This window comes from Sarcophilus harrisii, chromosome 3 (genome assembly GCF_902635505.1).
Source record: "Sarcophilus harrisii chromosome 3, mSarHar1.11, whole genome shotgun sequence".
In the NCBI taxonomy this organism is placed as follows: domain Eukaryota; kingdom Metazoa; phylum Chordata; class Mammalia; order Dasyuromorphia; family Dasyuridae; genus Sarcophilus; species Sarcophilus harrisii.
The window spans coordinates 203,080,398-203,092,879 of NC_045428.1; the positions used below are offsets into that span (position 1 = coordinate 203,080,398).

The following is a 12,482-nucleotide window of genomic DNA, read 5'->3' on the forward strand; positions in this document are numbered from 1 at the left end:
CAAATGAGCTACCAGATCAGTCAATTGATGAGCCTCAGTAATAAAATTCATGAAATTTAAGAGACCTAAACCTTGTATGAATTCATTTTTGACTTTTTCAAAAAATATGCATTCATTTACTCAATATTAAGTATAAATTATGCTCATGATGCTACATTAGAAACTGGAGGTAATAGAGAAGTTTAGATAAGACATGAACTATGTCTTTTTGGAATTAACAATCTAATAATGAGAAAAGATAAGTTATCCTTTCCATATTGTAGGGGTGAGAGGCACAGAATCCCCCATGATCTGGAAAATCCACAATAAAAATTTTGGCCCTCCCTTCATACCAGAGAGTCTGAATTTTTTCTTTTATGGGATGTTTATAATACCTTATTATAAAATTTGTGTTAAGTATTTGGTCATAGGATCAATATAGTCTGCTGTCCTTTGCATTTCATCTGTGGCTTCTGCAAAATATTTCCCAAATTCCCATCTTAATTTCTATGTTAACCTGTGATATATCAAAACAATGATGGGGAAAGTTGCAATGTGAAAGGGCCAACTGTACTAAAACAGATAACTGTAACACACAATTTTATTAGAAAATCTTTTTTTAATGCTATGTGAGATCTAATGGAGACAGTAGTTATTGATGGGTAAGGGGAGGAGTCAGGGAAAGCTTCATGGAAGAATTGACATTTAAATTGGTCTTAGAAATGGGTAGAGACTGAACAAATGAAAAAGAGGGAGGTCAAGGTAAGAGCAAACATAGGGGGAAGAAAAAATATAGGGTATATTATGGAGAAAGAGTAGTTCTGTATGGCTGGATCAGAGATTATGTGGACGTCAGAAAAGTGGGATAAGAGTAGAAAGATAGCATGACTGTGGATTGTCCAGGGACTTGAATACCAGACATAATGTCTTACATATAGCAAGAACTTAGTTTTGAGTTGTTTAATTGAATTGAACTTTTCTGGTTGTCAATAGGCAGTCCTTAAAGGTTTTTGAACAGAGTGAGAATATGATCAGATATATGTAGAAGAAAATTTATTTTGGCACCCATGTGATAAATGAATTGTAGAAGAGAGATTAAGGAAGGGAAAACTAGTTAGTAGAATATTGTAATATCATGGATGAGCAGTAATGGGAGCCATGATTGGGGTACTAGCAGGGGAAATAGAGAGGAGGGAAAAGGTATAGAGGTGAAATAAGTGGGATTTGGAATTTTAGGATATAAAACGAAAGTGGGGAGTCAAAGTTTCAAAATTATTTCCCAAATCTTCATATTCTTTTTTGCAGAGGTGATTATATTTTTCAAGGAGCCATTGTTTAAAATGCAAGACTAGATTAACTAATTAAGTGAAACAGTAAAATCAAATGCTCTAGATAAACAAAACAAAACCAAAACTTTGTTTTCCTATTGTTCTTCCTTCGATGAGATTCTTTAAGTAGCAACTATATCTGAAATATTCCCAAAGAGAGAAAAAGCAGATAAACAAAAGTATAAAAATTCAAAGATTAATTGCTGTATTACTATGTGATTGAGAATTGTTAACATTTAATTTAGAAGATCCCAGGCTTTCCTAAAAAAATGTTTCAAGTTTCCTTGAAGAAGTAATTTCCTTTTGATTTTTTAATTGGCAAAGTTTAACAATTTTTCCTCTGAAAATATAGATATTAAAATACATACTGGAATATCTAATTAAAGTTGGCCAATCTTACTGTAAGTAGCTGACACTTATAATAAGTTTCCCTACTTCATTCTTATCACCCACAACATTCCCAGATGCTGATCTGTGTATTAACATCAACATCAGGGCTCATGTGTATATAGTATTATATTGTTTGTGAAGTTTTTCATTGGATTCTCGTAAGAATTTTTATGATATGTGTGTTATTATGATACCTATTTAACAGATAAAGAAACTGAGGCTGAGAGGTTAAGTGACTGGCCCAAGATCACACAGTTAGTAAGTTTCTGAAGGAAGATTCATATTCAGGTCTTCTTTACTCCAAGTCCAGTGTTTTATCTACTTGCCTCATTTAACATTTTTACTAAAGAGTACTAAAGAGCTTTCCACAAATTATCATCCTCATTTTTAGTAATCTGTCACCCAGAGTGTTAAAATGATTCCTAAAGTCTCAAAGCTAGTAAATTTGATAGCTAGGATTGTATTGAGATTCTAATGATGGTAAAATAAACATAATCCCTATTCTCCAAATTTACATGTACTATGACATAAACAATACAGTCTAGAAGTATATATGGATTAAAAAATATTGATCCTTAAAGAAAATTGAAAGAAAAAATAAAGGGGGAAGAAGAAAACAGTAATTTTCCTATGCTGATAAAAGCTATTGAGGTGGTGATTTTTTTTTTGGGGGGGGGCAAGAGTTTGTTGGGGAATGAGAATAAGAGAGATAATAGAAAGGAGATTCAGATATCTATACAGTAATATTAATAACTCTGCAAATATTTAACTGTGATATAAATGCTGGCTATTGTTTTTAACACAAGAGTTTTATGTTTATCAAAGCACAATTAAATAAAATTATCTCATTTGATCTTCAATTACTCTGTGAAGTAGAATTCTCCCAATTTTATAGCTGAGAAAAATGGAGCCTAATGTAGAATACATGGAGGGGATTAAAGTGTAAGAATACTAGAGAGATAGGAGGGGGGTCAAGATGGGAAAGACTTTAAATGCCAGACAGAGGATTTTGTATTTGCTCTTAGAACTAAGAGGAAGCTTGTGGGTTTTGGTATAAATATGACTTGAATTTAAAAGCAAACCAAATCAAAGTTTATTTTTTGTCCTACAGAGACATTTTAGATTTATTTCTTCATCCACAAGTGTTCTTTTACTGAACTTAGCATTTTTTAAACCAGTCACATTCACTTATCTCTTTGGTGAAGAGGAGTCAGTGACAATCATTTCCAAAATCTTCTGATAGCTTCCTTCCTTCCAGATTGTCCATCAGCATCTACTATTTAGATCTTTCCTCTCAGCTTTCTCTGAAAAAGACATTTTTGCATGTGTTAAGTCATATCTATTTAAGGTAGCTCTCATATTGAATCTGAAGATGAAACTTAAAATTTCCTGAATGAAATTGGATTTTTATGCATCTTCATTTGGTGATAAGAAATCCTTATGTAGTACATATTTGAAATGTTACTCTGTCTAAGTAAGACTATGAATAATCTATGTCCAAGTAGATATCTCAGACATAGACTTATCCTGATACTTCTATGGAGATACTTCATTAAAGGATCTAGCTTATAGTAGGTCCTATCAGTTTAAAACTAAGGTTCTGACGAAGGACTATATTTGTCATCCTCATACTCAGAGACAGCATGATCTGATAGTAAGGCATTGGATTTGGAGTAATGAAGACCCTGGATTCAATTACTAGCTGATGCAACTCTGGGCAAGTCAATTGACAACTTTGTGTCTCAGTTTCCTTATCTGTAAAATAAGGAGAATGAATTTGGTAGTCTCTAAGGTCTAAAACTATGATTTCAGTTCTAAAACTATGATTCTCTACCTAGTTAAATACTAAGCACTATATTAGGGATATAGAAAGGTAATATTTATTCAGCCACAAAGATACATATAGGTCATGTATGAAAACATGTTGAGGGAGCATGGTGCTGCAATTTATATTAATTCAGAGACAATTTGTACTTACTGACTCATAGATCTTTTAATAGTTAACTCTTTTACATGCCTGGGTTTGGATATCTGGTACCATCACAATCAGGAAAATCCACATATTATTTTTTGATCTTTTCTTCATAGCAGAGAAACCTGACTTTTTTTCTCTTTTTGGATGGTTGTTTTCATATTTCATTGTAAGATGGGGAGTAGGTCAATGATAAATAAAAATACTAGCCTTTGTGCTAGTCATCTGCTAACTTTTTCATTTTTTTTAAACAAGCTTTAACTTTTAATTTTAACTTTAAAAAAGAAATTGTATCTATTTTTTGTTGTTTGTGGCTTTTGCAAAACTCAAAAAAAATTACCATTTAATTTCTTATACCAAATGGCAATATATCAAAACCCTAGCAAGAAAAGTCACCATGTTGAAGGGCATACTTCAGTTATCCCATATTGCCAATTATGTTGCCTAAGACAGTGTATCCATTAAAAGAACTGTACTACCTTTATGCTTACAAATAATATGGTAAGGAAAGATAAAGAAGCCGATAGGAAGAAATGGAAAATGGGAGAGGGAGAAAGAATGCTTAATGAACAGCATCTAGGAAAGATCACAAAGAGATGGAATCAAAAGCAGAGATGTAAGTTGCCTTGAAAAATCTTTCATCTTAAGCAAAATGGAGGAGAGAAGAAAGAATGATACAAAGAAGAAAGAAAACATAAAGACACAAAGACATTTTGAGACAAAGAAGGAAGGCTGGGGAATTCATAGAGATGAACCTGAAAAAATTTCTGATGTATTTTATTAATGTTTTGTTTCTACATGCCAGTCATTTCTACATATAACATACCTACCCAACACCATCCTACTCCAACACAAGAATTCCAGAAATGAACTCTCATTATAATAACAACAAAGTTAAACAAAAACACCTGCCAAAATGTGTCTGGAAAATGTGTGCAATATTCTCTCCTACATTTGAAGCTCCCACCTCTCTCCTATGGGAGAAACATGTTAAATGATTTTTTTCCCTCTAGAACCAACAGTTTTTTCTACTTTTCAAAAGATTAGTTTCATTAAAGTATTCTTTTCAGTAACAGTACAGTAGTCATCATATGAGTAAGTAGATGACAAAATGGATAAAGCATGGAAAAGACTCATTTTCATGAGTTCAAATCTGGCCTCAGACACTTATCAGCTATGTGACAATTTCAAACCACTTCAGTATCTTGGCAAGAAAACCCCAAACTGAGTTAGAAGATTTAGACACAACTAGAAATAACTGAAAAACCACAAAAATTATTGTAAATAACCCTGATTATTCTCTTACTTCACTCTGTTCACAAATATATTCCTACATTTCTTTGAATTCCTTATTACATATTAAAATTATGTCATATACTTATCACATAATTTGTTTAGCCATTCCCCAATCAATTAATGGGCAAATATTTCTTTTTCTAGTTTTTTTTGTTTAGACAAAAGTTGATGCTAAATTTTAAAATCCTAAATAATAGGCCTTTATTTTTTTATTTGATTTACTTCCTTGAGATATATAAACAATAGTTTGATGACTGGATAAAAGAGTTGGAACAATTTAATCATTTTCCTTGCCTAATAAATATTGTTTTCTACGATGGTGGACCAATTCAGAGTTTCATCAATAATGTTTTAATGTGATTCACCTTGATCTTAATTACCTTGAAGCTAAATAAAGAAGAAAGGAAAACCTTTAAGCTTCTTGCTTGTTTTTATTCTTCATTAATTATGATAATAATAATTATTTTATTAAAATTTTATCAATTTAAAATTAATTAATTAATAATATAAATTTAAATTTTTATCAATTTTAATATTTTATCAATTCTCTGAAAATATGATTTTTAGCCATAAAAATAACTTTTCTTATTGTAAAAGTATTTAAGAAATTTATATGTACATATATATATTTATGTATACATAATATGATATAAAGATTACATGTATGTAAAATACATAGAAGTAAAATGAAATTATAGATACAGACATGTATAGGATTTCATTCGAATCATTTTACTTCCATTTACCTTATGTCTACCTAACGATTTTCAGTAATGGGATCCTAGAAGGAAAAGACAAGTCTATCACATAAAATCCTGGGCACTTAACAGTGATGATATAAGTACCTGAAAGCCTATCTATCCCAACACAACCATTGAAAATCACAGCCTAAGCAGAGAAATTCAGCAGCTAGAAATTTGCTTCTCTTCAAATCGGGAGAACAATCATTTCCATGTTTGAAGAAAGATTTGTAGCTTCAGTATTTTTAGGATGAAATATGGTTGTTTCCATATTTCCCTATAAACTCAAAAATCAAGTTGATTTTATGTGGTTTGGGTTTTGCAACCACTTTTTTTCAGCATCTCTCAGGATTGTAAATTCCCTAAAATTGTCTTCTTCCTTAGTAGGAGCAATGGACCTATAAATAAGTGAGTCATATCTAACTCTAGTCAGTAGAGGGCATTGTCAACACATCTAGTCTGAAAATGTCCTCTACTCTCCCCCCAACACACACACACACACACACACACATACACACACACATCCTTCAATATACACCAAATTGATGTATCAAGACATAATACCTGAAAAAAAGCAAGAGAAAAAGCATTTGGTAAATTGGGGTCATTTTCAGGTTTTTTCCAAGGTCTATATTCTCAAGGGGGTACCTACCTAAAGCCATAAAACTGATTTTTAATGCACATTTTCAACTATGTAAAACAATGTTTTTCTTTCTGCTTTGACTTAAGTGTGATCACAGATGGAATGGTAAAAACTCATTTTTCTCAAATTCAAAAGTGAGCAAACATTAATTATGCCAAACCAAGATGTAATGGTTTATTTATGTCAAATTCATAGGATCATAGATTTAAATCTGAAAGGAATCTCAGAAATCAGACTCCTCATTTTTTCAGTGAAGAAGCAGAAAGGTTAAATGATTTGTTCGGGATAATATAGATAATTACCCATAGAACAGGAATGGGGACCTGAATCTCATTACTGTATGGGATATTTTTGGAGGGGCACCAGCATTTTTTCCTTCTTAATTGTGTTTTTCTTAGGATAATATTAAAATATATTTCCATTTCCTTTGCATAAACCTTAGTAGGATAGAGAAATGCCTTGGGATTCATAGAATTTAAATCTTGGTGTCAACCCTAATTAATGCAACTAGTAAGATGGTCTAAGCCCTGATATCTATATTAGGTTGTAATGTTTCTTTGATTGAGTTACTTAATCAAAGGTTTAAACTAGGGATAAATACTTCCTAGATACCTTATTGAATCAATTAGAAGTGTAAAGTATATTTGAATTGAATGAAAATACATGAAAACACCCCTGAAATGGTCTGTGGTCAATATTACCCTAAGTAGGCTGATTAAAAGGTAAGCTAGTTTAGTTTGGAATCTACCATCAAAATATCAATCAGGCTGTCATAATGGTGAAAACAGCTGTAGCCAACCAACCCTTGATATAAAATTACTTGGTAGTGTTGGTCTCCTCTCTACTCCACCCATTCCTAACACAGAATGACTATCTGAATGTTGAGAGGTCAGAAGAATTGGCAGTGGTGATTATGACCCCAGAAGAGCAGGACAAATTAGATGTATCAAGAAAAGGTAACCTGAAGACAAGACTTGATTGTGTATGGCACCATAAAGATCTATATATACCAGAGGAGAACTTTATAAGATCTCCACACAAGGAGTAAGGACTTTGAGAAACTTCAAAGCATTTAGAACCCCAAGGAAAAAGCTGTCATTATCCCATTGTGATCCAAATTGATGCTTCACTATGAGCTGTAAGAGCCCAAAGGAAGTGTTTCATTGGAAAGGATCATCAAGATCGATTTAAATAAATCCAACCATCTCATTGAGGAAACAGAGATCCAGAGAGCCAAGAAGTGGCAGAACCAAGATTTGAATTCAAAAATTATCTCTAAATCCACTGACTTATAAGGAAAAACTGGTTAAAAATAAAATATATTCATAGATGATCCACAAAGTAGCTATCCTATTCAGTGTTAATTAATTAACACATTCATTAATTCAATAAGTGCTATGTCTGGAATGAGGAAGAACTGAATTCAAATCCATCTTTAAACACATACTATGTGTGTGACCCTAGGCAAGCCATTTAAAACTTCAGTTTGTTATGAAGATTAAATGTACTATATAAATATTAAATATAAATATAAAAATATTAAATGTACTATATAAATGGTGTAGTTTCTTTGTTTTTTTTTTCATACACTCAGTTTTGTCAGCACTCAATATTAATGGAGAATGATTTTCCTTTTTATAGTTTATATGTCACATTCCACTTTGGACTAAAAGGAAATGTATTTACTTGTTAAAAGAAGTCCTTAAATGCTTGTGAATTAATTGGTAATCAAACCATTTGAGCCATTAGCACAAAAAATATTCATTTGAATTGTAATAGAATTGATATATTGATTTGGGCAAAAAAAACCTTGCAAATAAAATAAGAAAGCAATTAAAATATATAAACACTGTTTAGATACTTCACTGATTTTTGTATTCTAATTTGTGCGGGAAATTTTCTCTGTAAAGATTGAAACCTATACTCTTTTCAAATTATACCATTCTTTTCCATCATGCAAATAAGTATATAATGTATAAAACAAAGTAAAACAAAATCCTATAGATTTCTAATGCATGTCAATTCAGCCATTTAAAAATAATTTTGTGCTTATGCTTCATTATAAAAAACAATACATTAAACATCTTGTTTAGAGTGAAAATTAGCATAAATAATCATTTTTGCACTTGTCATCAATGTAGGACAATTGGAAAAATAATCAAAACTTTTAATTTCCCTTTATTATTACTAATTACCTTGGGTAATTACCATTCTATTTTTCTCCAATTTGAGGATAAATTTCTAGGACATAACCTATCAGAAAATATGAAAACTTCTTTTATGTGATAGCAAGTTTTTCCTTTCTTTGTTTTTCATTGAACTGTGGGATCTTACCTTATCTGGATGCTAGCATATATTTCAAGACATTAGTTGTATCTTTAGGAATCTCAGTCCCCATGCACAGCCAATAGGAAATTAGTAATAATGTTAATATGTCATATGGACCATATTCCTTTTTGTATATTCTATGAATTGCTCTGTCCTGAATGTAAAAGAGGTGTTCTGATTTGAAATGTTCTATGGCTTCTATCACACAAGAACTTCCATTTAGGTGAAATCTTTAGGTTACAGTGGCAAGGGGGGAACAATCCTAAATTTTACCAATGAGGACTTGACAGCTTTATAGATTTCCAAGGCATAATGGCCAAATGTCCTAAAGACAGTTTTAGAATAGAAATTCCTTCTACCCTCTCCCACGCAATTTGAGCCCTGAACTATTTTTCACTTTCTACCACCAAGAAGGCACCACTCTTCAACCAGGCATATATATTTACAGACAGGGCAGAGGCCCAAGCTAATGACATGCTAATGGACATATAATGGCATTTCACTGTTAGGTTTCCCAAGGACCAACACAATGTGAGCTTTTTTCCCTTCTTCCAATTTAAAACATTTTTAAAATGTTTTATTAGAAACATTTTGTTACAGTGAAAAGGAAAGACCTTACATGGATAATCTAAGAAAGAATTTGCACTGCAATGGGAAAGTGTTGTATTTGGAATTAGAGAAAGTGAGTTCTAATTCCAATTCTGTCACTGTCTGAAACTATAAGATTTGAGACACGGCACTAGTTATTTGCATGTTGGCTCTCCCATTAGATTATGAACTCTTCGAGGTCAGGGGATATTCTATAAAGTAGCTAGGTGGTTCCATAATGCATACAGTCCTGGGCCAGGGTCAGGAAGACTAATCTTTACAAGTTCAAATCTAGCCTCAAACACTTACTAGCTGTGTGATTTGGGGCAAGTTATGTCACCCTGTTTGTCTCAGTTTCCTCATCTATAAAATGAGTTGGAAAAGGAATGAATGGCAAACCACTCTATCTTAGTCAAGAAAACCTCAAGTGGGAAAGACATGCAAATTAAAACAACTCTGAGGTACAACATCACACCTCTCAGATTAAGATAAGGATAAATGTTGGAGGGGATGTGGGAAAACTGGTACACTAATTCATTGTTGGTGCAGTTGTGAAATTCTCCAACCATTGTGGAGAGCAAATTGAAACTATGCCCAAAGGGCTATCAAACAGTGCATATCCTTTGACCCAGCACTGCCATTACTGGGTCTGTATCTCAAGGAAATCATAAAGGAGGGAAAAAGACCCACATGTGCAAAAATGTTTGTAGCAGCTCTTTTTGTGGTAGCAAAGAATTGGAAAATGAGTAGATACCCATCAATTGGGGAATGGCTAAATAAGTTGTGGTATACGAAGGTAATAGAATATTATTGTTCTGTAAAAAATGATGAACAAGCTGAATTTAGAATGTCCTGGAAAGATTTACATACACTGATGCTGAGTGAAACAAGAAGAAACAAGAATGCACTGTATACAATAACAGCAAGAACACGCAATGATCAGCTATGAAAGGCTTGGTTCTCTTCAGTGGTTCAGTGATCCAATAGACTTTGGATAGAAAATGCATCCACAAAAAGACCTATGAAGACTGAATGTAAATCAGCAATGCTGTGTTGACTTCTTTTTTCTGTTTTTTTTTTCCCTCTGCCCCATAGTTTTTCCTTTTTCTTCTGATTTTTCTCTCCCAACATGATTCATAAAGCAATGTATATTAAAAATAAATAAATAAACCAAAAAGGAAAAGAAAAAAGAAAACTTCAAGTGGATCATGAAGAGTTGGATATGACTGAAAACAACTGAACAACAAACCTGTGTATAAGAATCCCCACTGGCTATATATTGACTTAAGTTTAAAATGTAATATTATCTATATTTTATTATGGTTTTATTTATTTTATTAAATAATTTCCAAGTATATTTTAACTTGTTTCAGGTCTCACTCAGGAGTGTGATTAGTCAGGTCACATTTGATCCTTGAGTCTCATGTATAACAACATATCTCTCACATAGTAAGTCTTTAATAAATGCTTGTTTACTAGAGTTATTGATTTAAGCTATGTACCTCCTTCTTCTCATTTGTAAAGCAAGGCATGTAAAATGGCCACAACAGTCTACTTTTACTTCAAATAAATAATCTTATAATCTCAAAATTTAGGGTATTCTGTTAGAATTTGAATTTTGGGGCAATAAAATTCATATTACCCCACAATTCTAATGTCATTGCATTTTCCTTCTCTTTTCCTGCCCCCTTTGAAGCCCATTTTCTAATGATATATAAATATAAACGTATGAATAAGACAGAAAAAAAGCTTAGGGTAGATTCAAATGTAGTATAAAAAGTGTTCTTAAAGCTGCTGTATCACTCTCAGAAAGACCTGGATTTCCCCTAAAAAGATATCTAGTATAGTTCTCTCCCTACTGCCCTGGCATAGAATGCAGAAGGAATAGTAACACTTATTTTTGAAAGATTTATGTGCCATCTAACTAATGGACTCTAAGTTTAAATAGCATTTATTGGAGGCAATATTCCAAGACAAGTATGCCAAAGCAGACTTTTTGATTTATATATTTTGAGGTTGAGAGAATATTGTAAGCTGAATACTGGAGACAGTTTTCAAACTTCCATTAGAGATCCCTCTTTTTCTATTCATCCTTCCCCTCACCCCAATCAACTTTATTGAGTCAAAAATACAATTATTTTCTGTTGCCTTTTGCCTCTTGATACTAAGTAGACAATTGCATTGCTCTCAGTAATAGCATCCACCAACTGTTTTAGCCCACTACTAAGAACCTTATTTTATAAACACCTAGAGACTTGTAGAAAACTGAAACTAGACAGAGCTGTGCATAAAATGCTGAGTTTTGACTCAGAAAAACCTTAGTTCAAATCCAGCCTCATTCTTTTTTGACTCCAGTCAAATTATATAACTTCTCTCAGCCTCAATTTCCTGTAAAGTGGAGAGCATGGTATGAGCATACTTCTAATTTTAAATCTATGATTCTTTGATCCATCAGCAATTTGCTCTTCCATTCACCTCAAATCTATATTGGATAATAAGTTTGGAACCTTGGATTATGGCAGAAGAAAGAGCTGGAATAATGCTTCTTGAAGGGAAGACTGTTTCATTCCTTGTATTTGGATTCACAATATATAGTAGGTGCTCCATAAATGCTTGTTGACCAATGGTGAAGTTCACAACTACTTTGTGAATTTATGACTCAGTAAAGGAGCCTAAATGGGCAGTTTATAGCCTATGTAGAATTTTCTTTCTAATTTTTCTTTGTTTATCTTATTGATTAAGATGCTTTATAAATAAAAATATCAGCAAAAAGTTTTTTAAATGAATGACAATAAACTAGATGAATTCTAAAATCATTTTCATGGCTAAAAGGAAAAAAATAGAAAAAGGAATGAGATCCAAGTGACAAAGCAAGCATTTGTTTTTGTTCTTGTTCAGACATTCAAGTTGTGTCCAACTTTTTATGACTCCATTTGGGGTTTTCTTAGCTTAGACAGGAGAGTAATTTGCCACTCTCTCTGGCTCATTTTATTTTTACAGATGAGGAAACTGAGGTAAATAGGATGAAATTATTTGCTCAGAGTGACAGCTTGTAAGGATCTGAGGCCAATTTTGAACTCGGGTCCTTTGGACTCTGGGCCCAAAACTCTACCCATTCTGCTACCTAGCTATCCCTTGAAGGCAAGAAACACTTCATTTTTTAATCCCAATAGCATTGAGAATCTTGCTTTGCTCAGGGTAGGTATTCAATAATGTTG

The 12,482-nt window shown here is 32.5% G+C and overlaps 1 long non-coding RNA gene across 1 annotated transcript in view; it reads right to left on the reverse strand.

Moving 5' to 3' along the window:
• Positions 1-2,050: 2,050 nt before the first annotated feature.
• Positions 2,051-12,482, reverse strand: part of LOC116422310 — a 129,262-nt gene continuing 118,830 nt past the window's right edge. Inside the window, exon 3 of the long non-coding RNA XR_004232900.1 lies at positions 2,051-3,001. This is a non-coding gene — a long non-coding RNA (uncharacterized LOC116422310). The remainder of the gene's footprint in view (positions 3,002-12,482) is intronic.